Source organism: Papio anubis, chromosome 9 (genome assembly GCF_008728515.1).
Source record: "Papio anubis isolate 15944 chromosome 9, Panubis1.0, whole genome shotgun sequence".
NCBI classification, from domain to species: domain Eukaryota; kingdom Metazoa; phylum Chordata; class Mammalia; order Primates; family Cercopithecidae; genus Papio; species Papio anubis.
This window is the reverse complement of record NC_044984.1, coordinates 115,428,349-115,454,202: the sequence shown is the minus strand read 5'-3', so window position 1 is coordinate 115,454,202 and position 25,854 is coordinate 115,428,349. Positions and strand designations below refer to the sequence as shown.

Here is a 25,854-nt window from a genome sequence, read left to right as displayed (position 1 = left end):
TTCTGTCCTGGGTCTTCAGCACCAAATGTGTTACATGCATCCTTGTAAGAGACCACCTGAGCAGGTTTAGTGTGAGCAACAGGGCTGTTTATTCACTTGGATGCAAGTGGGCTGAGTCCAAGAAAAGAGTCAGCAAAGGGTGGTGAGATTTATCATTGGTTCTTATAGGTTTGGGATAGGTGGTGGAGTCAGGAGCAATTTTTTGTGGGCAGGGGATGGATGTACATTCTCAAGGGCAGGGAGGATGTTATAAAGTACATTCACAAAGCTGGGGAGGGTGTATTGTCACAGGGCGGGGAGGAATGTTACAGAGCACATTCACAAGGAAGGGGAATATCACAAAGTACATTATCACGAGGGCGGGGGAATGTCACGATGGCTTGACCATGGTGCGGCCAGCTAAGGGGACCTTAAACTTCCCATCTGCCCAGGCCCTTCAGACATACCCCAGTGGCAGCAAGGCCTCCACCAGGGACACGACGAGCCTCCAGCACTGAGGTCTTGCAGCTGCGCCCCAACTATTAAACTTCCCAGGAACCCTTCAGCCACCACTCAGCCCATCCTGGGAGTCCTTGATGGACAGCAGCATGCAGCCCCCACCTCTGACTGCTGTTTCCAGTTTGGAGATCTGGTAGCCCAGCTCCAGCTCTAGCCCTAATCTCTGCTCCAGGGCGCACCTGCCAGGGCAGCCCAAAACACACTCAGCCTTGGAGGTTCATCATCTACAAATTCCATCTTGGTCACCCCCACTAGCAAGCGCCCAGATGTTCTTTGTTGTCCCTCCTTCATCCCTCTGGTTCCCCCACTGCCTCTGGCTCTGCAGCTGCCTCCTACGCCTCCAGCACTGGGAACAGTGTTCGGCCCCACATTGAGCAGCCCTGCTCCACGTTGGGCAGCACAAGCCCAGTTCCTTGAGGTTGGCAGTTTCAGCGGCACTCATGGGCTCCGGGAGCAGACTGGCGACCCCAGATATGAGTTCCAACTTTGTGTCAGTCAGCAGCACAGCCGGAAGGAGAGAGGTCTGAGCACCACACACCCTATGGGGGAAGCTTCCGCCTGAACAGGTGGGGCTCCTCTAGACGGAGGACCCCATGGTGACCCAGGGACTGGGACCAATTGTCTCTTTGGAGGCACTGTTGTCCCTCCTTTGAGTCACATCCCTGGAGAGTCACCCAAGGAGAAACCTGTAATTCTAACTTGGGGGCTCAGGGCCACCGAAAGCAAGGCAGACCCTAGGCACAAGTCCAGGCCAGGCTCTGATGCTAGCAACCTGCTTCTCGCTGGGCACAGAGAGGAAACCTCAACTCTGCGGCCTCCCAGGACCCTGTCGAGGGTTCTACTGGTCACAGAACTCCAGGGTTGTCCACCAGCTCTTCCTCCTCCAGACTGGGATCCACTCGCTTTGGGTCCAAGAGGGGAATGCAGGACTCAGAGGAAATATTCCTGGAGCCAGGGTCCATCATCCTCCCAGGATAAAACTTTTGTTGAGTGCCATTTTTTAATTTATTTTTATTTGTACAAATTTATGGGATACGTGTGCAATTTTGTTACAATCATAGATCGTGCAGTGGTCAAGTTGAGGCACTTGGGGTATCCATCACCAGAGAAATGAACATTGAATTTATTAAGCAATTTCCCATCATCCCTTCCCTCCACACCCCTCACCCTTCAGAGTCTCCATTATCTATCATCCCACCCTCTGCATCCATGTGAAATTGCTCAATGAACTCACAGAGACTGAGACATAACTTAGTACATAGACTTAGTAGCATGCAGACAAAGGTAATATACATGGGTGATAAGAGAACCATTTCTATAGTTTCACAATGTTTCTTAGTGAGGAACACTGAATTTCTTAAATTACATTTCCACTATGTGTTTTTTATTCGATCTTAAGAAATTGTTAAAGTAGCACACCTACAAATGTCTGGTGACTCAGTAACAGCAGAGATATGGAAGCATGGCTTTTCTAATGAAGAATGCAATGGCAGATCCTTCTGTAGTTCACCAGCATGATGATTGAATTTTCACGGACACATGTGAGATGTGCCGCCTCCAAATTTTTTTTACAACAGCACGTTACCCATGTCACAATAACAAATAGAAGGAAATTTTTATTCTCAAATGTTCACTTTGTGTGTCCACACTGTCAACTATATAGGACGGGGCAGGTCCCTTTTCTCCTATAACTTGTTTTTATAAATAGAAAATAATAGTGTGGAGGGAATGATCCTGTTTTGAAACAAAACAGATGCTAGAAACCACACCCTTGTACCTGTAACAATACACATATGTGGATCGGAACAGTCGGAACCCAGAGCCAGGCTGTGTTGTGTGTTTCATCATCCCTGGGTGACCTGTCACCAAGGCCATGCGCCGATTAGCATGTTGCCTTTTGTTCCATCTGTCACCCTGTGAGTGGAAGAGTTCACATTAGCAGTTGGCAATTTGAGGGACTTATCCATAGAGTCCTCCAAGATGGGAAATGGAAATGCTGTGGCCAGGCAGTTCCCTCTTAGAGGACCTGTCTGGATATGCATTGTTTTGGGGCTGCCCACATTCGTGTCCTCAGATAACAGCACTTCCTCGCCTCTCCTTGCAATTAGAGAACATCTGCTTCTAAATACCAATTGTGGTTCCAACTGGGGTCATCCGTTTTAGCACTCTTCCTACAATCACCTGAGACACAGGTATACTATGAGTCCCAATCCTGGCCAAACATGGTACTTCAGCCCATGACCACAACTCCTGACCCACAAACATAGAACCAAAGTCCAATTGATTAGAATGCTTCCCCTACAGATGGAGAGAATGGATGAGGACGAATTCTCCCTAAGGTTGACAGAACTGTAAAACTATGAGCTTGAAATATGCAAATAATGGCTTTTTCCTCCAGAATTTGGAGAGGGACTGTCCCCCACCCTGCATATCCTAGGGAGGCATGAGGAGTTTGTGGAAACTGAGTCCTGGTGAGGGAGGATGTGAGCAGGAAGGTGCCCACTCTGTGCAGGTGCAGTCACTGCCCGTTAGGCAGGCCTGAGTTCACCCTGATCACATTGCTATCGGAATTATAGACAGACAGTGGGGGTCACTGTCCCACTCATTCAGTGGAAGGGAAGTTCAATCCTGGCACAGCCATCATGTGGCAATTCGTTGGAATGTCCTGAGTCCTGTGGCACCTTGGGAGGCAAGCTGACCACTGGACACTTGGAGGAGCCAACTGGCCAGTTATGCTCACCACAAGGCAGCTGGCAGTGTTAAGATGCTGGGGGAGGAGGTCACACCATTGGACTTGTCCTGCACACAGGCTTGGAGTGGAGGAAACTGTCATATTTTGGGTGAAGGATGAAAACCTGGAGGAAGGAGCCTGTGTTAGGATTTGAGGTTCTCTCTGGGATCAACCACATCTTCCAAGATATTGTAGGTGTGAGTCACGGGTGTGCAGTTCAGATGTGTTTTGTGAGAGGAAAAGGATCAGCACATGAAGAAAAAAGTGAGCTTCTACATTTCACTTTCCTACAGGCCTGCAGGTTCCCTGTCTGTATCCAACCACTACCGAGAGTCTGGCTTGTTCTTCCAAGCAGTTCATGACTGAACACATTAGGGCACTTAGGAAGCACCAGTCTCCTCAAGGCTTCACCTGAATTCAGTCACGTTTAGCCTTATAAGACAACAGACACCGTATCAATATTTGAACATCTCAGAATAGGGAACTGAGGCACAGACCGGTCTATACAGCACTCCCAGTAGATGGCTCCTCAGCAGGATTGAAACCCAGCCAGTGAGGCTCTACGCACTCTGCTCTTGCTCACTGGTACCTGCTGCCTGTCTATATCATCTCTGAAGGCAGGTATTTGCCTACACAGTCTGCTGAGTACTAAGTGCAACACACACTGCGGGGGTTCCCAGAGCTGGACTCAGATTCAGTTGGATTCCTATGCAGATAGCAAAACAGGAGGACACAAGTTTGAACTGTGGATCAATTACTCTAAGTTTCTCTATGATACTCTCCCAGCAAGATGTCTGTCTTGTAATAATTTGAGAGAACGTTGACTCCAGGATAGGAGAGTGTCCTGAGGAGTCAGCATACTTTATTGCTGGCCGCATGCCGTGGGTCAGAAAAATCCACAACTGGCCACACCGTTCTGTGCAGCGGGAAGAACCATCAGTTGAAGATACTGTGGAAAATCAGTTCAGCTCCTTCAGTCATCCTGATTCTGGTTGGTTCGGTGTCCCATATTTAAGACAGAACTCTAACACTGTTATGCTATGGTCTTCTTTGAGTTCATCTGTGAAAAATCTAAATTATTAAGTCAATCGCTAGTCTTACAACTAGAAAAGAAAGACACATATACTATGTAAATTTGTGACACTGTTCATAGAAAGCAACATCTCAATCTAATGTTACATACTCAGGTGAGTGTGAAACATCATCTGAGATGAGCTCTTTTCTGGGCTCAGCCACATCTCTCAAGATCCCAAGGGAGTCAAAAGGTTGAAGTGTGAATCGATTCGCATGAATTTCTCATAAATCCTGCCAACAAGATGTCAACAGCTGTCTTTATCGTCACACATTTGGGGGGCTGTTGCCTCTAAGATCTGACTGTGGTTACCAAGGAGTCAGCACCATCTGTTGCTGGTCCCACGCAGTGGGTCAGGAAAACCCACAACTGGCCAGACAATTGAGTTCATCACAGAAAACCATCCATTGAAGTACTGTGGAAAGTCAGTAAGGTTCATTCAATCATCAAGATTCTAGGGGGTTCAGTGTCCTGTATTGAAGACAGAACTCTCACACTGTTAAGCCTTAGTCTTCTTGCAGTTCATCTACACACATTTAAAATGAAGTCATTGCTATGCCTGCAACTGGAGAAGTAAAGATGTGTTCACAGTTTAAAGATTGATTCCCTTTTACTGGAAAGCAACATCTGAATCTTCTATTGACACATTTAGCCTCCTATTAAACATCCGCTCAGATGAGCCTCTTCCTGAAACAGTGTTGCCAACCTTGACTAAAATAGTCATTGTGTAGAACAGTTTGAAATTAACATAAACATGGAACAGACATCACAGAAATGTCTCAGATCCTTTGTCCACACTTTTCTTAACCCAGTTTTCCAGTGATGTGGTCCATTTGTAACTCCAGAGCTTACAGCTTGCAGTGAATGCCAAGAATGAGTTCTCAGACAATTCCAGCTGAGCGGGGTCGGAGGGCAGCTCTTCTAAGAGAGTCCCCTGCAACCAGAATCCACCCCCCACGTAGTTATTGAAAAGGCTTGTTAAACCACAAACATCCACTGGATGGCTTTTTTGAGGTCTGGTCGTGAGACACCTGTGGCCTTGGAAAAGCACTGGAACCGCATTCTCAGGAGGCTGTTTTCAGCCTTCCCTATCACTCCGCTCCCTGTCCTGTTTTCAGGGTCAAGGAGTTTCATTCTCATGCACAAATAAGTAACACAGCACCTCAGTACTTTTCCATGCCCTGACCTCAAATGCCGTGTACATAAGCTTGAATATGCTGCCATGCCCCCCCCCACAGTAACAATGACCAATATCGATACATTCTTACGAACTGAAGTCAGGAGTTTGCGTGGAGGTTCACTGTGTTGTGCCCTCTATGGGTTGTGACAAACTCCGAATGCCATTCACCACTCATATGAACTAGCTGCATGCCCAATGTTTCCCCTGCCAATCTCTCTCCCCATTGCCAGAAGCCCTGGCAACAACTGTCCTGTTCACTGTCTCTAGAGTTTTCTCTCCCAGAATTGTATAGGCCTGGAATCATGGAGTAGGCAACTTTTTCAGACGGCTTTATCCCCCTCAGCAATATTCATTCACTGCCAGCACCTGTCTTTGAGGTCATGCCAGGGTCGCCACTCCCCCTTCCCAGATTTTCCTTGCAAGGACCCATGTCGGCTTCAGTGGGAGCTGCTTCCCATCTGCACAGGCCCTTCCAGCGCCCCCCAGTGACAGCAAGGCCTGGACCAGGAACACCAGCAGACCCCTGCACTGGAGTCCTGTGGCTCCACCCCACTTTGAAGTTTCCCAGTAACCCTGCAGCCACCGCCCAGCCAGTTCTGGTAGAAATCAGGGAAAAAAGGATCCTCCATGCACTCGGCGAAATTTCTCTCCAGACTTCTCAACTGAAGTCTAAAGTTACACTGCAGATAATGTTGCCAAGAATGTGGAAAGTCTGCCTCCCATCACCACCTCTGCCAGCCATGGCTTCTGTGTGGTGGGGCCACACGCACTATGGAAAATGACAAAGGGGCTTCTTCAACGGCTGAGGATCGGGACAGGGACGTGGCTCTATTCCTAGGAGAACACAGTAGGTTGTACATTGCAAGGCGGGAAAGATCAAGTCAGCGGATCCCATGAAGAATCCCCACCCGATTCCCTGCCAAACCTCCTGGGTGAAAGAGGCGTCTGATGGCTCCCGAGGGCCTTTGCAAGAAAACAGGATTCTTGCTTAAGCAAATGTAAATGTAAAATCAGGTAAATTATGGCTTGAGGAACCGTTTGGATCATAAACCCCATGTGAAATGCTTTGTATCATCATAGAAATCCATTAGCCTGCAGTTGAGCTCTTAATATTTATCCCCACAAAACAATGAGAATGCTCCATTTGAAAAGGGTCACTTTTGCCTACAGAAGCATGCTTCTCATAACAAGACTGTCCCAGGCATTTCTTACTCTCTAGAACGCAGTTTTGCCAGTGGTGCTTGAGAAAAAACCCAAGGTGAGGAACTCAATGCTAAAAGGAATGACGACAAGACTAAGGGCTCCGGGAATCCAGGGACAGCTGCTCAGTGGACTCCGCGGGAGAAGGCAGGGCTCGGGCCCCAGACTGGGCCTGCAGAGGGAGAAGATATAGAGGGATAGAAGGAAGTCACAAGGGTCCCCGTGCCCGGTGAGGGTGGGGATGGGGGAGGATGGATCCCAGAGTTTTAATGTCAGGAGACTCATGACATCATCATCCTCTCAGTCCAGTGATTTTCCTGCTCCTTCTAAGTGGGAAAGAGCAGGGGGGATGGTCCTGGCTGGAGTGACCCTGCATGGACATCTCTGACATTTCTCAAGAGATGGGGGTTCCTTCCTGTTGAAGCTGTGACAGGAGTTGGGGACTGGCGTCTTCATCATGCTGTGCGACAAAGCAGGTCCTTCCATCCTGGAAGCTGGCGAGAGGCAGAGTAGGAATCAGGTTTCTGGTCCTCTGAGCTAGACTGGGGGGACATAGTTCAGCAGGGATGGACTCAAGGTCAGGCCAGACACACAGAGCTTCCCAGGCTGACCTTTTTAGGGCTGTACAGAAATGAGTTTCCATCTTCCACCTGCTTTTGGAAGTTGCCTGTCGAGTGCCCTTCTGTAGACGGCACTAGCCAAAGATTGCCTGGCTCAGAAGTGCATTGAAACTGAAGGCAGTGTGGCCCCACCTGGCCACGATGGCTGCTCGCGCTGTAGCTCCCTGGCAGGTGCGAGGGCATTGGCTCCCGTTCAGGGCGAGCTCAGCAAAGCAATGGAGGCGGATCCCAGAGCCTAAGTCACCCTTGCTCCTCCGTTTCACAGCCCAGAAGATGTGGGTTTGAGATTTTCTTTGAAACGGTCTTGGAGTTCTCAGGCCCAGACTCTGAATCCTTGCACTCATGGGGAGCCGCATTGTGGCTGCAGATGTTCAGTGCAAGGGTAGGAATGTGCCCTCCACATTTCGTCTCATCACAGCGCTCAGCCCTGGGCAGCCTGTCTTAGGCCCCATGAAGGTCTCATGAAAACACCCCCAGGCTGGGTTCTAGCTCGAGTGGGCAGAAGTTCCCTCCTCACACTGTTCAGCCTGTTGGACCTTCCCACTGAACGAGGCGTCTTCCCAGGATCTGACCCAAGTCAGAAAGTGGTGAGGCTGGGCTCCTGCAAACACTGGGGTCTTCAGGACCCCATTTTCCTGGGGTCCCTTTGCTCTGATCCTGTCTAGACAAGGTTAATTGCACTTCTCTGTGTACAAGTGCACCCCCTCCCCGACGGCTTCCCTCTGGGCCAAGATACTGTCCTCATTATTGCATCCCTATATCTCATGGTGCCTGGCCCTTGTGCAGGTGCTAAAAAAAATCCTGTTTCCTTGCAAAGGCCCTCAGAAGCCACACATGAACGATGGGATCAGAGCACCCAACCCCGCTGCAAGGAGACACCCAGGGAGTGAGTCATGTCTTCCTCATGTTTGTATCTCTAGAGCTGCACCATCCAGCATGGGAGTCGCAACCTGGAGGTGCTGTGTATAACTCACTCATTCATCAGTGTAGTTAATCAAAACAAAATGAGAGGTTCCAAGCCTCAGTCACACTGGCCACATTTCCAGTGCCCCACAGAGTTTGTACCAGCGGCCACCATATGCAACAGCACAGAGAACATTTCCATCCACACAGAACACACTCTTGGGAACCTGCTCTGAGCCTGGCATGGGGTCTGTTCGTGAAACTCATCTAACTAAGAAACCTGTGCATCAAAGTTGGAATTTCAGGTGAATGGGACTGGAGGAAAGAGCTCTGATGATCCAGTGGAAAGGCAGAAGTGGGAAGATGAAGGGGGTGCTCTCTCCTGAGGGTTTGCACCTGTGAGCAGTGTCTTGTTGGAGACTCTCGACTCTACAGAGTCAAAGGAGGGTTGAACAGCCCGAGAGAGAGAGCAGGGTGGTCTTGTGCGATCCAGCTTGACCTCAGCTGGAGGAGGAGGGATGAAGGAGTCTTCCTCTAGAATAGTTGTCTTCCCACTTAGGACAGTCTTTAGAGACTCCATTGTCAACAGAAGACATAGTTGAAGCAGGGATGAAGAAGACACTTTGGATTTGGAACAACCCCAGGAGGGACCCAATGGAAGAGGGTGCCTGCAGTGCTTGGGGTTGGTCTGCTGCTTTAGAGACTGAGGAAGTGGGGATGAAATTAAAAAGAGAAACGAAATGTGTATGGAAGCCTGCTTTGTCCTTGTCACTGTCTGCTGACTCAGGAGGGAGAGGTTTGGTGCCTCTGGGCTTTGAGTGTGCAGTACCTGTTACCATCTTTTCTTGCTGTGGTATTGAAAAATGATCTTTCCCAGAAAACCACATCTTTCCTGCCTTTGCCTCAGCAAAACCTCAAAGCCTTTGGTGATGTCTGGGAGCACCTCTGGGAAATGTGCACAGAGATTTTGGGTTGGGTTTTGGGCATCGACCTACAATGGATAGAATCTAGGGTACAGGACTCCCTTGCAGGCACCACGGGAACCAGGGGCCAAACACCTTCTAGCGAGTGCAGTTGCGTGGAGAGGTTAGCCCTCTCCGTCTGCAATTCCAGGCTTGTGACTGCTGCTTCCTGGTCTATTCCTGGTTGAAAGGCTGTTCCCTGGGCTGGATGAGGTAAAGAATTCTCCCCTGGGATAACTACAGGTGTCCTGGCATCATGGAAAATCAATAGGGGCCGGGCACGGTGGCTCAAGCCTGTAATCCCAGCACTTTGGGAGGCCGAGACGGGCGGATCACAAGGTCAGGAGATCGAGACCATCCTGGTTAACACGGTGAAACCCCGTCTCTACTAAAAAATACAAAAAACTAGCCGGGCGAGGTGGCAGGCGCCTGTAGTCCCAGCTACTCGGGAGGCTGAGCCAGGAGAATGGCGTAAACCCGGGAGGCGGAGCTTGCAGTGAGCTGAGATCTGGCCACTGCACTCCAGCCTGGGCGATAGAGCTAGACTCCGTCTCCAAAAAAAAAAAAGGCAAAGGCAATAGGAAAACACATTCCTGAGCACATTTCTGGACCCCGGTTGTCACCCAAATTCCAAATCCTGGGATGAGGAATAAACCTGGATTTACTTCCATTTGAAAGGCCCGAGTCCAGCTGCACCTCGAGACCTTCCCCATTGGAGAGGACGTGTGAAGGGGTGCTGGGCTTGCTGCACATTCTGAGTATCACAGTCTCAATGCCCTCATCCCTGGAATCCTCCAGGCCCAGGAGAGAGTCCTTGGCAGCAGGGAAAGGGCTCTCTGCACTCTCATGCCCACTGCTCTGGCCAGATAGCACTGCCCTGCTGCCCACAATCCAGCCTCTAGCCTGTGCTCAGCCCTCCCGGGCACCAGGTTCCCTCCCTGTCCTCCCACGGCTTGGAGGAAATCCTGAACGGTCCCCTCAATGCAGGTGGCCAGGATCCCGCCTGTTGTAGACTCCTTGCTACTTCACTTATGAACTAAGGCAATTTCACAAGTTACGTGACCCCTGAGCTTGTGTTCATTCTCTCTCATGGGCTCTGGAATTGTTTTGAAGATTCAGTGTCTCTCCAGGTACCCAAAGTGATCCCAGACCCAGAAAACAGTTGCCACAGTGAGTTGGATGTAATTCTCTCCCATAGGACCCAACGTAACTCCAGGCTGGTGGGAGGCGCTCCCTGGGTTGGTCTGTTTGGTGAACTGGTGAATGAATTGGAGGTGGTGGCAGTGTACCCACGGTGACTGCATCAGTGATTGAAGAATAAGATGAATGGTGGCAGGTGACAAGGAGAAAGGAAATGGGTGTTACTCCAGAGAATGGAAACAGGCCCTGAAGTGGGGAGGACAGAGGGAAGTCCATGTTATGCACAGAAAGTTACGGAGATGGTGAGCTACTCTCAGAGGAACAGGATGGCCCAGGCCACCCTTCCTGGTCACAGTTATGAAATGTGAGGACTGGAAAAGTGTGTTGGAGATCAGAGGCCGGATACTCACAGATATAAAGAAACCCAGGCCCTGGGAGGAGGTGACTGTAGAGATGAGGACCAGGAGACTCCCAGGATTAGGCTCCATCATCCCAGGAGCAGCAGGAACCCAGGTTCCCACCTGCACTCTAACTCTCCCTGCTGCCCTTTCCCAAGGCCACCCCATTCCCCTTCCTGCAGGAATCCATGCAGCGGGTATGTGCAGATTTCAAAGAGTCTGAGAATGGAGGCAACAGCATGCCTGTCATTGAGTTCCTGTCTCATCTTCTTTCATCCTCTCTTTCCTTTTCATCCCCTCTTCCATTGTCAAGAGCTTCTCTTTGGAGTCCTACCCCATTCCTTCTTCCCTCTGTTAGAATTGTCATCCTGAAGGACCTGCTCCCACCCAGGTGAGTGAGGTCCTGGGTCTGCATTGTGGATAAAACCTTTCCCAGGCATCCTGCCACTGTCCTGGCGCTGCCCTGGTTGCTGACCCCAGGCCACAGCCCTGAATCCTGCTGAGCAGCTTCAAGTGCTCCAGGCAGGGAGCTGGGCTGTCCTTAGGAAGAGGTGGGCCCTTCCTGCAAAAGGGGATCCGAGTGAAGTCTGGGTCTGCCCTGGACCCCCTTCACGGGGCTTTGTCTGCACTGGGGGGCTCTGACATGCACAATTCTTCTCTTCCAGAAGTCAGGACATTCTCCCACTGTCCCTGCAGGAGGAAACGTAGAGGACATAAAGTTTGAACAGGAAGAGGAAATGAGAGTGTGTGAGTGTGGAGGGGCAACAGGAAGAGGGGAAGCCAGGAAGGGCGCATGGTCCCATTGCTTCCCTCACTTTCTTACTGATGTGTCCACAAAATCAGTGAACTCCATCCGGGAGAACACTGGAGCGGCTTCTCTTAAGGGGAATCCAACAGAGGCAGATGAGAGGACGCTGAGCACCCGTGCAAGCAAGGGGAGGGTGCCCTGAGATTGTCCTGCCACAGCAGAATGATTTTCTTTTTTTGTTAAAAAGCACACAGGCCAGTTGGGTTGGGTGATTAGAGAGAAAAAAACAATTATTAGGGGAAAAGAACAAAGAGCTCCAGGAGGCTGTCCACGGGAATGTGCCAGTTCCTGACCCCATCTTGCTGAGGGTCCTGATGGAGGGGCAGGGTCACCTCTCCCACCCCTGTGTCATCAGACCTCCTGGTCTTTCAGGGTCCAGGTGCAGGGGACTCTGTCTTTTCATCCGGGAGCCCTGGAGACCTCCTCATTTTAGTGCATCTTTTTCAACAGTCCAGAGGCCAGACTCCCCAAGGCTGCCTAGGTGAACACCTGGGTTAATTCGCTGCTGCGGGACATTTATAGGCACTCTCTGTGGACAGACAGCACCCTCCGCTGAGAGCAGCAACCAGGCCTCAGTGCCCTGTGGATCTGACCTGGGGACGTCAGCGCAAGGTCACCTTCCAGGGCTTGAAGAGCCTTCTGGGTCCTGCACACCCAGCCCAGAGAACCCCTCCAGCCCCCGGCCCCCCACTGCCTCCCCAGTGACCCCTGTGCCTGTGTGTACGTGGCAGATCCCGTACCAACACCCAGGCCGGCCCTGATGTGCAGATCTCACCCAGGTCTAGGGGTGATCTGGAGCTTTACAGGTTTTGGGGAGATCTAGTCAGACAGGAGGCTGCTTCACCTCATTGGCAGTTCATTTTTGATAGAGATTTGGGATTGTTCTGAGAAATGTTCATTTTTAATGCTGGTGGCCTTCCCTACAACTAGTTTTATTTTTAAAATATTTTCTGTACAGGAAAAGATAAATCAACAGCAGCCTAAACAGAGGCAGGCCTTGATGCCCTGCTCTGGGCTCTATACTTTGTGCTGCGGTCGTGTTTCTGACTGTGGAAGCCCAGTGCTCCTGAGAAGTTTGTCTCCGGTTTCTGTCCCTGCCCTCAGACTTCCTTACAGAAAGTCCCCCAGCCCCTCTGTTGGCTTCTGCAGACTCTCCTGACCTGTCCCGCGCCCTCTGAGGGTGCCACCCCCCTCACTCTGTGCAAAGTATGTGTCATCCTGTGCTCAAAACATACATGGAGGAACTGGTTTTTTTCTTGAAACCTGACGTTGGGTGCGATTCCCCTCCCCTCCCACAGCAGGCTGCCAGGGTGCTGGTGACTTTCTGTGTGTTGAACTGGGGCTGGTAAGACACGTGGCTCTAAAGAGCAGCAAGGCTGTACACTTCCTGTTTGTGCACCTTATCATGGTAAAATAAGCATCGATTTCACAACAAAACAGAGCAAAAAATCTTTTTTCCACAAAGCCAACTTCAGGCACAGGTTGATTTCTACCAGATATTGAGGTAGAAAGAATGCCAGCCTCCTCCATACTCTTCCAGAGACTAGATGTGGGGACTCATGCTCGCTGCTTTCATCAGGAGACTCTTGGCCCCACCCTAGCAACAGGCACTGCAAGGAAGGGGAATGTCAGGCCAAAGGCTCTGGAGAGTGTGTGTCAAAATCTGATGCAATCTTCAGCAGTCTCAATTTCCAGATCTGGAAAGGAAGGTAGCTGAACTCTCATGGTGGGATCTGCGTGGGGTTGAGAAGGACAGAAGGACCCTTGGCTGTTTGGGTGCAGCCGGGGAGAGTGGTAAGAAGGGAGGTGCCATCGGGTTCCTGGAATGCACATTTCACGACAGAGGGAAGGAGCCTGGGGTGGGTGTCTTCAGGCTGTGGCAATGGACAGATCCCTCTAGGAGGAGATGGACTCTGCCCCTGCCCCTGCAGAGTCTAGGGAGGGAGGAGGAGCTTGTAGAGACTGAGTCTTGGGGAGGAAGGATGTGAGCTGGGAGACGCCCAGTACATGCTGGAGCAGCCACTGCCTCTTCCCAGCCAGGCCTGAGTCCAGGCTGCTCAGACAAGTGCTCAGATCTTCAGTCCATGAACGGAAAGGGAAGCAGGGAGCTGGCAGTCTCCGTTGATAGAGGCACCAGAGAACCAGGCCAGCAGCCCTCCTCCCCAGTTAACTCGCCTTCCCTGCTCATAAGAGTTTGTCAGTTACAGTGAAGCTAAAGGCTCTGTCCTACGGGTGTGGCTGGCTCGGGAGTCCTGAGCTCTGAGCCAGTGGGTGTCAAGCAGGACACTAGTCATTCAGGGTGGTCGCTGGAACTTCCAGAAACCTCACCCTGAGGTGGCTCATGGTGTGAAGGTGCTGGGGCAGAAGTGGCGTGGATTGGACACCCTGAACCTTCAAAGTGTCTTCATTTGGGGTCACCTGCATCCTTTTTTGGGTCAAGGTTTACAACATAGATGCAGGAGGCTGTGTCAGCCACCTCCCGCAGGACATCACCTCTCTCCAAAGCCATCCTGGAGGAAGAGGATTTGGGAAATGGGCTGAAGGAAGCCCTGGTTCAGGCGCCCAGGGCATGATCTAGAGGAATCTGGGCTTCAGGGATCTCCGACTCCAGGAAACTAACTACCTTCCTGGCTCAGCCTCGTCCCTCCTGAGTATTGTGACTCTGGGTAATGCCCTTAGCCCCTCTCAGTTTTAGTGTCCTCAACTGTAAAATGTGGGTCACAGCCCTGCTCTGCCCACTTCATGGGGCTCACGTGAGGGTCGCGAGGGATGACAACAGATCCTCTTCAGGAGCGAGAAGTTCCCACCCATGGAAAGGCTGGAAAGTGACTCGTGACTTGTAGCCTCTCTGAAGGCAACCACTACTACGTGTCTCCCTCATTCCCTCAGACATTGTGTATCTGAGCACTTTTCTAGCACTTTATGAAGTGTCAGTCATTTTTCCGTTGGCTTCCTCTGGGTCTGCTTCTAGGTAGGGTCTGAGTCCAGGCCATCAGGCACCTGCCACTTGCTCTCAGTCACTGAGCTCAGCTGCCCTCCCGAATTGTCTCGTGAGAGAAACGTCCCCACGCAGTCATCGGGGTGTTTGTGTGAAGTGCTCACAGCACCTCAGGACGCCTCCTCCTAAGCCAGCTTTGACTCGGTTGCTCCCCTAGGCAGCTGCTGGAGACGAGTGACCTGGGAAAGGCAAACACCTGCCCACTGTCTCCTGCCCGCACCGTATCAACAGGGGGCTCTATTTTGAATGTATATTTCCAAACTCATGGCTCATGGGTACAACTAGAAGAGACCATGAAAGATTCCAATTCAGAATATGCCAGAAAAGTGATCTGGGCTCAAGAAAACCCTCCTGGCCATTCCCAGAAGCATCCCGTCAGCATCTGGCCAAAGGCAGGAGGAGCCTCAGACATCAGCACCTGCCAGCTCCTCCAGTGAAGGCGTCCTGGACCTGAAGCTCTCAGGAGACTGGAATCGTTGCTGTGGTTTGTACAGCAGGGCCTGAGTCTTGGTGAGGAAGGACAGGAGCAGGGGGGCACCCACTCAGAGCTGGGGCAGCCACTGCCTCTTCTCAGCCAGGCCTGAGTCCAGGCTGCTCGGGCAGCTGCTCTGATCAAGAGACACTGAGACCCTGCGAGCTTGCCGGCTTCACTCCCTGCACTGCCCAAGCCCCAGCCCAGCAGGCCACTTTTTCAATGAAAGAATCCGCACTGCCCAGCAGCCCGGTTTGGTCAGTTGAAGGCGAATCTGATTCAAAGTCCAACGGTCACATGGGCAGTTGGTGGGGGACGTCCTGCATTCCAAGTCGGTTGGGAGTCAAGCAGGCTACTGGTCATTCAGGGCAGTCACCTGACCACAGGAAAGTCTCTTCACAAGGCAGCCACGTGTGGTGGGAGACAGACACACACTGGGACCCCACGCATTCAGCAGGCTTCATTTGGGGGAAAGTCATGGCATCTTGGGTCAGGGGTTGAAATGTAAAGCCAGGAGTTGAGTCAGGGTTTGGGCCCTTCTCTTGGGCCAAGCACCTCCTCCAGGCATCAGTGTCTCCCTGCAGCAGCCATTGGGTAGGAGGATTTGGGAAAGGAGTGAGGAAGGTCCTTGGTTCAGAGTCCAGGGCGTGATCTAATGGTCTTGATGCAGGTGAACTCCAAAATTGTACCTTAGGCCATGAGGGTCCTTGGCTTTGCTCAGGAAACAAGAGCCAGCCAGCAGTGAAAGCCAGCAAGTTTGTGTGAACAACAGTGTCTGCCAAAATAGCTGCTCCACAGACAGAGCAGGCCTGTCCCAGAGGCTTGTAGCACCAGTGTAGTGATGGCTAGCTGTATTTATAATCACTCCTAATTATATGCCAATTAAGGGGTGGGCTGTTCACGACTTTCTGGAACAGAACCAGGAGTCCCAGAACCACATGGCAACTTCCAGGTCGATGCCGTGGCATTTGTAAGCTGTCATGGCCCTGGTGGGGGTGACTCAAGCGTATACAATAGAATTCCTAGTCCTAGCTTGTTTGGGACAGTTTCTTCGCTACATCTTGTTTCCATCAGCAGGGCTGTGATAGTTGCTTGGAAAGTGAGTCCTGCTGATCTCCTGCCTCAGTCTCAGGTGTTCAGGGATCTCCATCCCTTGGGAACCAACTAAATTCCCTGCCTGAGCTTCATTACTCATCACTGTTGCTACTCTGAGCACGTCACTGAATCTCTGTCAATTTCAGTGCCACGAACCAGAAAGTAAAAGTTACAGCCCCTGCTCTGCCCATCCAGGAGCTGTAAAGTGTTGTGCCCATGCCCATGTGGAACAGTAGGGCCCTGTCCTTCCCCCGTCTGTCACCCTCCATGTCTCCTCTCTGGCAGTCACCATTGCTTCTTGTCTTTTTTATTTTTCCTGACGTGTAATCGTTGAACACTTAGGTAGGCAGCGCTTATGAAGTAACTGTCATTTTTCTGCAGGCTGTGTCTGAGTTTATCTTTAGCCTTATAACATGGTAGTACTAAGCAAGCCCTAGTAATGTGTTCTCACCCCAGAACAGGGAGCTGAGGACGGAAGGGCTGAGTGACAGTCCCAGGCACACGTGGCTTTGATCTCAGGCCATCAGGCACCAGCACCCATGCTCTGGTCACTGTGTTGTGCTGACTTTCTACACTGTCTCATGTAAAGAAAGTCACTCTTCCCACGCAATCTGTCTGTGGGGTATTTTATGCACACCATTTTATGCAGGATCCCTCTTCCTAACCCCCCTTTCATTCAGGTGTCCCCACTGGACAGTTAGTGATAAGGAGATAATGGATTCCAATAAAGAGTATACATGGGGATGGATTCTTGGGGAAGAAAATATAACCTTTGCCCCACAGCTGTTCAACAGCATCAAAACCGGGTCTGGCTAAGGACCAATGCTAAGCCTCAAATATCATCCCATACAAGCCCCTCTACTGAAGTCCCTGTGGCAATTTAATCATTCAATTTATTCACCAGCGACTGTTGTAGTTTATTCAGTGCATCAGATTTAGAAACAAAATAGTCATATTCTTTTGTATTGAAATATAATGAAATATAATTTACAGTCCATAAATGCACCTTTATGAAGGATACAATTCAGTGGTTTTTAGTATATTCTGGTTTTGCCATCGTCCCCACTACCTAATTCTGGTACTTCACCACTCCAAAGAGAAATCCCTTGCCTATGTCAACCAACCCCATTCTCTCCACACACCCTGCCCTGCCAGCCTCCAATCTGCTTTCTGTCTGTGGGTTTTTCTATTCTAGACATTTCATATACATAGACTCATACAATGGGCTGTCTTCTGTGTCCTGGCTTCTTCAGTAGGTGGAGAGTATTCACGTTCACCCGTGTTGTGGCCATATCTGGACCTCACCTGTTTATGGTGGAATACCATCCATTGTGGGAGCATAACTCATTTCGTTTTTCCATTTATCAGTGATGGACGGATGCATTATTTTCATTTTTTGGCTACTATCAATAGTGCTGTTATGAACACCCATCTTCAAATTGTCGTATGAATATATGATTTTTATTTCTCCTGGATATATATCTAGCATTGGAACTGCTAGGCCATATCGTAGCTCTGTAACTGTTTGAGGAACCACCAAAGTCTTTTCCTTTTTATATTTGCACAAGGGATGTGGGAAGGTCCCAGTTTCTCCAATCATTGCTAACACCTGTGTTTGCTTTTTAAATTATAGCCACACTAGTGGATGTGAAGTGCTATTTCAGGGGTTTTGACTGGCATTTCCCTATTAACTAATAATGATTTTAAACATGTTTTCATTAATTTGTTGCCAATTTGTGTATCTTCTTTAGAGCAGTATCTATGCAAATCCTATTTTAATTTTGAAAATTTGTTAGACATTTTATTGTTGATTTACTAGTATTCTTTATCTCTTCTGGATAATAGACCCTATCAGATACATGAATTGCAGAAAATTTATTCAACTCTGTGTTGTTGTATCCCTTTCATGATGGTGTTCTTTGAAACACAACAGATTTTAAGTTTGGTGAAGTCCTATTTATTTTTCCTTTGGTTGCTTGTACTTTTGGTGACACATCTAAGAATTCATTGCCAAATGTAAGAAAATGAAGATTTATGCCCTTTTTTCCTGAGATTCATATAGTTTAGCTCTTTCATGTTTTTTGTTTTATGTTTTATCAAAGGTTTAAGCCTTTGATCCATTTTTAATTTTTTTTTTTTTTTTCTGAGACAGAGTTTCCCCATGTCTCCCAGGCTGGAGCGCAATGGCATGATCTTGGCTCACTGCAACCTCCACCTCCCGGGTTCAAGTGATTCTCCTGCCTCAGCCTCCCGAGTATCTGGGATTACAGGCATGTGCCACCATGCGTGGCTAATTTTTGTATTTTTAGTAGAGACGGAGTTTCACCATGTTGGTCAGGTTAATCTCGAACTCCTGACCTCAAGTGGTCTACTCGCCTCCGCCTCCCAAAGTGCTGGGATTACAGGCATGAGCAACCATGCCTGACCTCTTAAATTAACTTTTGTGTATGGTATGAGTTAGGGGTCCAACTTCGTTCTTTGCTTCTGGATGCTCATTGTCCTGACACCATTTGTTGAAAAGATTATTCTGTCTTTGGCCTTGCCACCCTTTTTAAAAATTGACAGTAAATGTGAGGGTTTACTTCCAGACTCATAATTCTATTTCACTGATGTATACATCCATCCTTTCACTGGTACTGCACAGATAGATTGTACTACCTTTATATTACGTTTTTAAGTTGGGAAGTCTGAATCCTTGTTATTTTTAAAGATTATTTTCTCTACATTGGGTTCTATTCCTTTATGAGTTTTGGGATCACCTTGTCAGTTTCAAGGGAGCTGGAATCCTTATAGGAATTTGCTGAATCTGTCAATGAATTAGGGGAATATAACATCTTAAGTATAAGCACTCCGGTCTATGAACATATGTCTTTCCATTTTTTAGATCTTTTAAAATTTATTTAAATGATGTTTTGTAGTTCTCAATGTACAAGATTTGTACTTCTTTTGATAAATTCATTTCTATGTATTTATTTGTTTGTTTATTTATTTGAGATGGAGTCTTGCTCTGTTGCCCAGGCTGGAGTGCCGTGGCACGATCTCAGCTCACTGCAACTTCTGCCTCCCGAGTTCAAGCGATTCTCCTGCTTCAGCCTCCCAAGTAGCTGGAACTGCAGGCGTGCACCACCACTCCTGGCTAATGTTTGTATTTTCAGTAAAGACAGGGTTTCACCATGTTGGCCAGGCTGGTCTCAAACTCCTGACCTCAAATTATCCACCCACCTCAACCTCCCAAAGTGCTGGAATTACAGGCATGAACCACTGTGCCTGGCCTCTAAGTGTTTATTTCTGATGCTATTGCAAAAAGAATTGTTTTCTTAATTTCAAGTTCAGATTGTTTATTGCAAGTTCATAGAAATACAATTGATTTGTTTATCAAGGCTTCAAGCCTCGTCAAAGGTTTATTATTATTATTTCTCAATATAGGATTATGCTCAAAGAACCTTGAAATCTTCTCTTATGGACAAGTGGAAGAATAAACTCATATAAACTTTCTGGAAAGCAAGTTGGCAAGTTATCAAGATCCTTAAAATGCACCATATCCTTTGACACAGTAATTATTGCCCAATAAATTTTTTTTATTTCATTGTAAGTTGACAGTTTATAATTGTATATATTTATGAGGTGCCAAGTGATATTGTGATTTACTAATATAATGTGGAATAATTAAATCAAGTTAATTGATCTATCCACAACCTCAATTACTTACCATTTTTATGGTGAGAAAAATTATTACCTGTTGATTTTGTATCCTGTAATATTGCTGAACTTGCTTATTAGTCCAAATAGTTTTTCATTTATTTCTGATGATTTTCTATACAGTGGCATGTCATTTGCAAATTGGGGTAGTTTTATTTCTTCCCTGCCCATTTGTATGCTTTTTATTTCTTTTTCTTGCCTAGTAGTTGTAGCTGGAATTTCCATTACTGTGTTGGGTCAAAAGTGATGAGAGTTGGCCTGGCGTGGTGGTTTACGCCTATAATCCCAGCACTTTGGGAGGCCGAGGCAGGCAGATCACCTGAGGTCGGGAGTTCGAGACCAGTCTGACCAACATGGAGAAATCCCATCTCTTAAAAATACAAAATTAGCTGGGCATGGTGGCACATGCCTATAATCCCAGCTACTCAGGAGGCTGAGGCAAGAGAATTACTTGAACCCGGGAGGCAGAGGTTGCTGAGAGCCAAGATTGTGCCATTGCACTCCAGCCTGGGCAACAAGAGCAAAACTCTGTCTCAGAAAAAAAAAAAAAAAGTGGGGGGAAGGGGCAGAGTGGATATCGGGGGAAATTTTTCAGTCTTTTACCATTAAGTATAAAGTAGTGGTGGGTTTTTCATAGATGCCCTTTATAAGGTTGAGGAAGCCAGCTTCTATTCCTAGATAACTATTTTTATTATGATAGGGCATTGCATTTTGCCAAATCATTTTTTAGTCTATTGAGATGATTATGCTTTTTTTGTTTGTTTTTCTGGTTACTTGGAGTTTATTTTCTGCTTGGTGCCAGGTGCACAGTTCCAGGTATCAGGAGAGGTCACAAGTACTAGGGCGGTAGGGAGCGGGGCTTTCTCACTCCTTTTTGGTGTCTGCTGTGTTGATGTGAATGAAAGTCAGCTTGCTGCAGCTGCCTAGTCCTACAGGGTGAGGAGTGGGGAGGGAGTCAGGGAGGGAGGGACTCCGGTGGCCTAGCATCTCCACAGGCCTGGGGCTGGTGGTGGCTGCTCAGGTCAGGACAGGGGTCTAGGACGGGGCTGTGCTGGACTAGCCACTGGGCTGCTTCCTCGGGGTGTCCCGAGCCAGGCCCCAGGTGGTCATGCTGCTGGAGGCCTGGGGGGTTCCGGGTGCTCTACCAACTCCAACACCATGGCCATGAATAGGAGGGTGGACTTCCCAAAAAATAAACTGGCCCACCAGTGACCTGGGTCAGCCTTGGGGAAACCCGGGGGCTGGGGCATGGCTTCCCCAAGGCACTCGGTGCTGCCACAGGAGCTGTTGCTGGAAGCGGAACCCAGGTGACCTGGGCAGCGACCTCTCCCAGGCCTTGGCACACAATCACAGGTGGTGGGGTCAGGGCAGCTGGGCCACAGAGCCCATTTGCAGAAGAGACCTGGGGATGCTGCTCCACAATCAAGACGCAGGCACACAAGAGATGATTATGCATTTTTAGCCTTGTTTTATTAATATGGCATATTAACATTGATTGATACAAACTTTGGGAATCAACCTTGCATTCCTAAAATTAATCCCATTTGGTCATCATGTATCATTTTCTCTTTTTTTCTTTTTCTCTCTTTTTTTTTTTTTTTTTTTTTGAGACGGGGTCTCACTCTGTTGCCCAGGCTGGAGTGCAGTGGCTCGCCATAGCTCACTGCAGCGTTGACATCCCCAGACTCAGGTGATCTTCCCACCTCAGTCTCCCAAGTAGCTGGGACTACAGTAGTATACCACCATGCCCAGCTATATTTTTTTGTATTTTTTGTAGAGATGAGGTTCCACCACGTTACCTGGGCTGGTCTTGAACTCCTGGACTCAAGTGATTTGCCTGCCTTGGCCTCCAGAAGTGCTGGAATTACAGGCATGAGCCACTCTGCCTGACCCTTGTATCATCCTTTTTGTTGTTGTTGTTGCATTTGGTTTGCAAGTGTTTTGTTGAGGATTTTTTGCATCTGTAGTCATTAAAGACATTGGTCTGTTGTTTTCTTTTCTTGCAATGTCTTTGGTTTTGATATCAAGGTACTAAGATTATAGAATGGGTTGTTGGGAAATGACCCCTCCTCTTACATGTTTTAGAAGTTTGTGAAAGACTTAATTCTGTTATAAACTTTTGGTAGAATTCACCGGTGAATCAATCATGCCCTGAGCTTTGCTTTATGGGGATTTTGACCTTTTTTTAAAAAAAATTAATAACTCAATCTATACCTTGCTATAGGTATATTCAGATTTTCTTTTTCTTTTTCAGTTTTGTTGGGTTTTTTGCTTTCTAGATACTTCTTCATTTCATCTAGATTATATAGTTTGTTGGCATACAGTTGTTCATGGTATTACAATCTTTTCATGTTTTCGCAGGGTTGGTATTGAGTCTTCTTTTTTTCTAGGTCAGTCTAGCTAAAAGTTTGTCAATTTTTTTGATGTTTTCAAATAAATTTTGATCATTGATTTTCTCTATTACGTTTATTTTCTCCATTTTATTTATTTTCATTATAATCTCTATTCCTTCATTCTGCTTGCTTTGGTTTGGCTTGTGCTTCTCTTTTCAGTTTCTTAGGTGGAAGATTAAATTGTAGATTTGAATTATTTCATGTTTTCTAATATAGGCATTTCCTATATTAAATGCATTTAATATAGGATATAAATTTCCCTCAATGCACAGCTTTTCTTGTATCCCTTAAGTTTTGATATTTTGTGTTATTGTATCCATCCATCTAAAGTATTTTATTAATTCCTATTATGGTGCTTTTGACCCATAAGCTATATAGAAGTGGTATTGTTTGATTAACCTATATTTGTGAATTTCTTAAATTTCTGCCTATTATTGATTTAATAAAACCAATTTAATAAAATCATTGTGGCCCAAGAGCATAACTTGCATGATTTTAATCACCTTACATTTATTGAGATTTGTTTTCTTGCCTGTCATATGGTCTATTTTGGGGACTGTTTGATGTGTGTTTGAGAAGAATGTTGCCGGATGGAGCATCTATAGATGCCCATTAGGTTTCTCAGATAGTATTGTTCAAGTCTTCTACTTCCTTGTTGAACTTTTCTGCCTCATTGTTTATCCACTATTTAAAGTTGGGTATTGAAGTCTCCAAATATTATTGTTAAAGTGTCTATTTCAACTTTCAATTCTGTCAGTTTTCCTTCACGTATTTTGAAGCTCTGTTGGTAAGTGCAAAATGCAGTTTGATAATTTATACCTTTATAGTTTTATAATAATTTTGTAATTATTATACCCTTGAAGGATGGACCCTTTGATCCTTATAAAATGTTCTTCTTTGTCTCTAGGAATAATTTTGTCCTTTTGATCTAATATTAAGAAGGACATTCTGGCCCTCTTTTGGTTAATACTTGCTTGTTGCATTTCTTCCTGTACTGTTACTTTGATCATCTTTGTGTCTTGAATTTAAAGTTTGACTCTTGTAGACAGCATATAGGTAGATCACATTTTTTATCTGTTCTGTCACTCTCTGCCACTTAACTGAAGTGTATAATCAAAGTCCATTTGATTTAATTATTAATTAGGATTTAGTAAAATACTAACAGGATTGAAATATTCTATTTTGCTATTTTTGTATATGTGGGATGTCTTCTGCTTTTGATATTCCTCCATTACCATCTTATTTTGTGTTAGGTATTTCCTGTTGTGCTGATTTAATCCCTATGCCATTTCTTTTGTCATATATATTTTTGGAATTTTTTTGTTTTAGTAGTTGCCCTGGAGACTACAATTAACATCTTAACTTATAACATTTAAGTATGATTAATTAATTTCAATAGCATACAAACATTTTTCTCCTGTACATGTTCCATGCCCCTTTCTGTATGTTGTTATTGTCATATAAAATACATTTTTATTCATTGTATGCTCAAAAACATAGATTTATATTTGCTTTACATAGTTGTCCTTCAAAACAGATACAGGAAAAATACATTATTTATACATATTTACTACATACATTACGTTTATTTATTTATTTATTTATTGAGACAGAGTCTCACTATGTTGCCCAGGATGGAGTGCAGTGGTGTGATCTCGGTTCACTGCAACCTCTGCCTCCCAGGCTCAAGCCAGCCTTCCACCTCAGCGTCTCAAGTAGCTAGGACCACAAGCTTACACCACCACACCTGGATAATTTTTGTATTTTTTGTAGAGCTGCGGTTTTACCATGTTGCCCAGTCTGGTCACGAACTCCTGAGCTCAAGCAATCCACCCACCTTGGCCTCCCAAAGTGCTGGGATTACAGGCATAAGCCACTACATCCAGCCCATACATTTTATTTATTTAGACATACTTTCTCATTTTTACTAACATAACTTTACCTGTGCTCTTTATTTCTTCTTGTGAATTTGAATCACTCTCTTGTCTTCATTTCAGCTGGAAGGACTCTGTTTAGTGTTTCTGGTGGGGCTAGTCTGACAGCAATGAATTCTCTCAAATGTTGGCTATCTGGGAATGCTTTAATGTCTCTATTTTTTGATGGATACCACTGCTAGATATAAAATTCTTGGATGACATTTATTTTTCCTTTCAGAACTTTGAACGTGTCATCCCACTGCCTTCTGGCCTCTATAGATTGTTCCTTTCAGCTTTATTGTGGTATAACTAACAAATAGCATTGTTTATATTTTAAATGTACAGTTTGATGATTTGATACACATATGTATTGTGAAATGATTACAACAATCAAGTCAATTAAGACATTCGTTACATTACATACTTTCTTGAAATGAGAATTATCTACTGTCTTAGCAAATTTCAAGTATACAATACAGTACAAGAAACTACAGTCACCATGCTATACATTAGATCCTTAGAACTTATCTTAAACTGAAAGTTTATAGCTGTTAATCTTACCAGTGATCCTTTATGCATGATGATTTATTTCTTGCTTGCTGCTCTCATGATTCTTCTTTGCCTTTTGATTAATTAATAAAGATGTGAGTTTATGCTACTTGGAGTTTATTGAACTTCTTGCATATTTTGATTGTTTTTCATAAAATTAGAGAATATTTTGGCTATTATGACTTCACATATTCTTGCATCCCCTTTCTCTCACTCTTCTCCTTCTGGGACTCTCCTTATGTATATGTTGGTATTGCTTGATAGGGTTCCATAGTTCTCTGAGGCTCTTTCCTTTTATTTTATTTTTTTAACTTACTATTCATCAGGCTAGATAATCTCAATTGACCAATCTACAAATTCACTGAACTTTTTTGCCTGCTGAAATCTGCTGTTCAGCCCTGTTGTGGGTTGAATCATGTTCTCCAAAATGATATGTTTGAGGCTCTCTTACTTAGTCCCTGTAAATGTGGCTTTATTTGGAAATACAGTAGTTGCAGATGTAATCAATTAAGATGAGGTCATCTTGTGTTAGGATGGGCCCTAATCCAGTTACTGTTTCTCTTATAAGAGCAGGGAAATTTGAACACAGGCACAGAGGAAAGAAGGCCATGTGATGACACAGGCAGAGATTAGAGTGGTGCAGCTACAAGCCAAGGGAAGCCAAGGATTTCCAGCAACCACCAGAAGCTAGAAAGAAGCAAAGAAGAATAATTCCCTAGAGCCTTCAAACAGAGCACAGCCCAGCTGACACTTTAACTTTGGGCTTTTATCCTCCAGCAATGTAAGCAAATAGATTTATGCTGTTTTAAGCCACTGAGATGATTTGTTTTGGTAACTGTAGGAAACAAATACAGACCCCTCCAGTAAATTTGTAGTTGTTGTTTTAGTTTTCAATTCCAGAAATTCTATTTAGTTCTCTTTTGTGATTTATAACTTTATTACTATTTTTTATTTGATGAAACATAGTTGTCATACTATCGTTTAGTGCTTTATACATAGTTTTATTTAATTCTTTGAATACATTTAAAACAGCTAATATAATCTTTGTCTAATAAATCCAATGCCTGGACTTCCTCATGCATGGTATCTTTTGGTTGCTTTTTATCTCTAGTGTATCAATCAGCCTGTGTTGGAGAGGCCCAAGAGCACTGCAGGTTCAGTGATTCTCTAGGATAAACCACTGGACTCAGTATATAGTCATACACCTGGCTGTGATTTCT

At 46.4% G+C, this 25,854-nt stretch overlaps 1 non-coding gene across 1 annotated transcript; it reads left to right on the top strand.

Annotated features, from left to right (window-relative positions):
• The first annotated feature begins 1,991 nt into the window (after positions 1–1,991).
• LOC116269083 lies at positions 1,992–2,093 on the top strand. The gene has a single exon (XR_004176399.1). It is a non-coding gene; the product is annotated as a small nucleolar RNA U13 (small nucleolar RNA).
• The last annotated feature ends 23,761 nt before the right edge of the window (positions 2,094–25,854 follow it).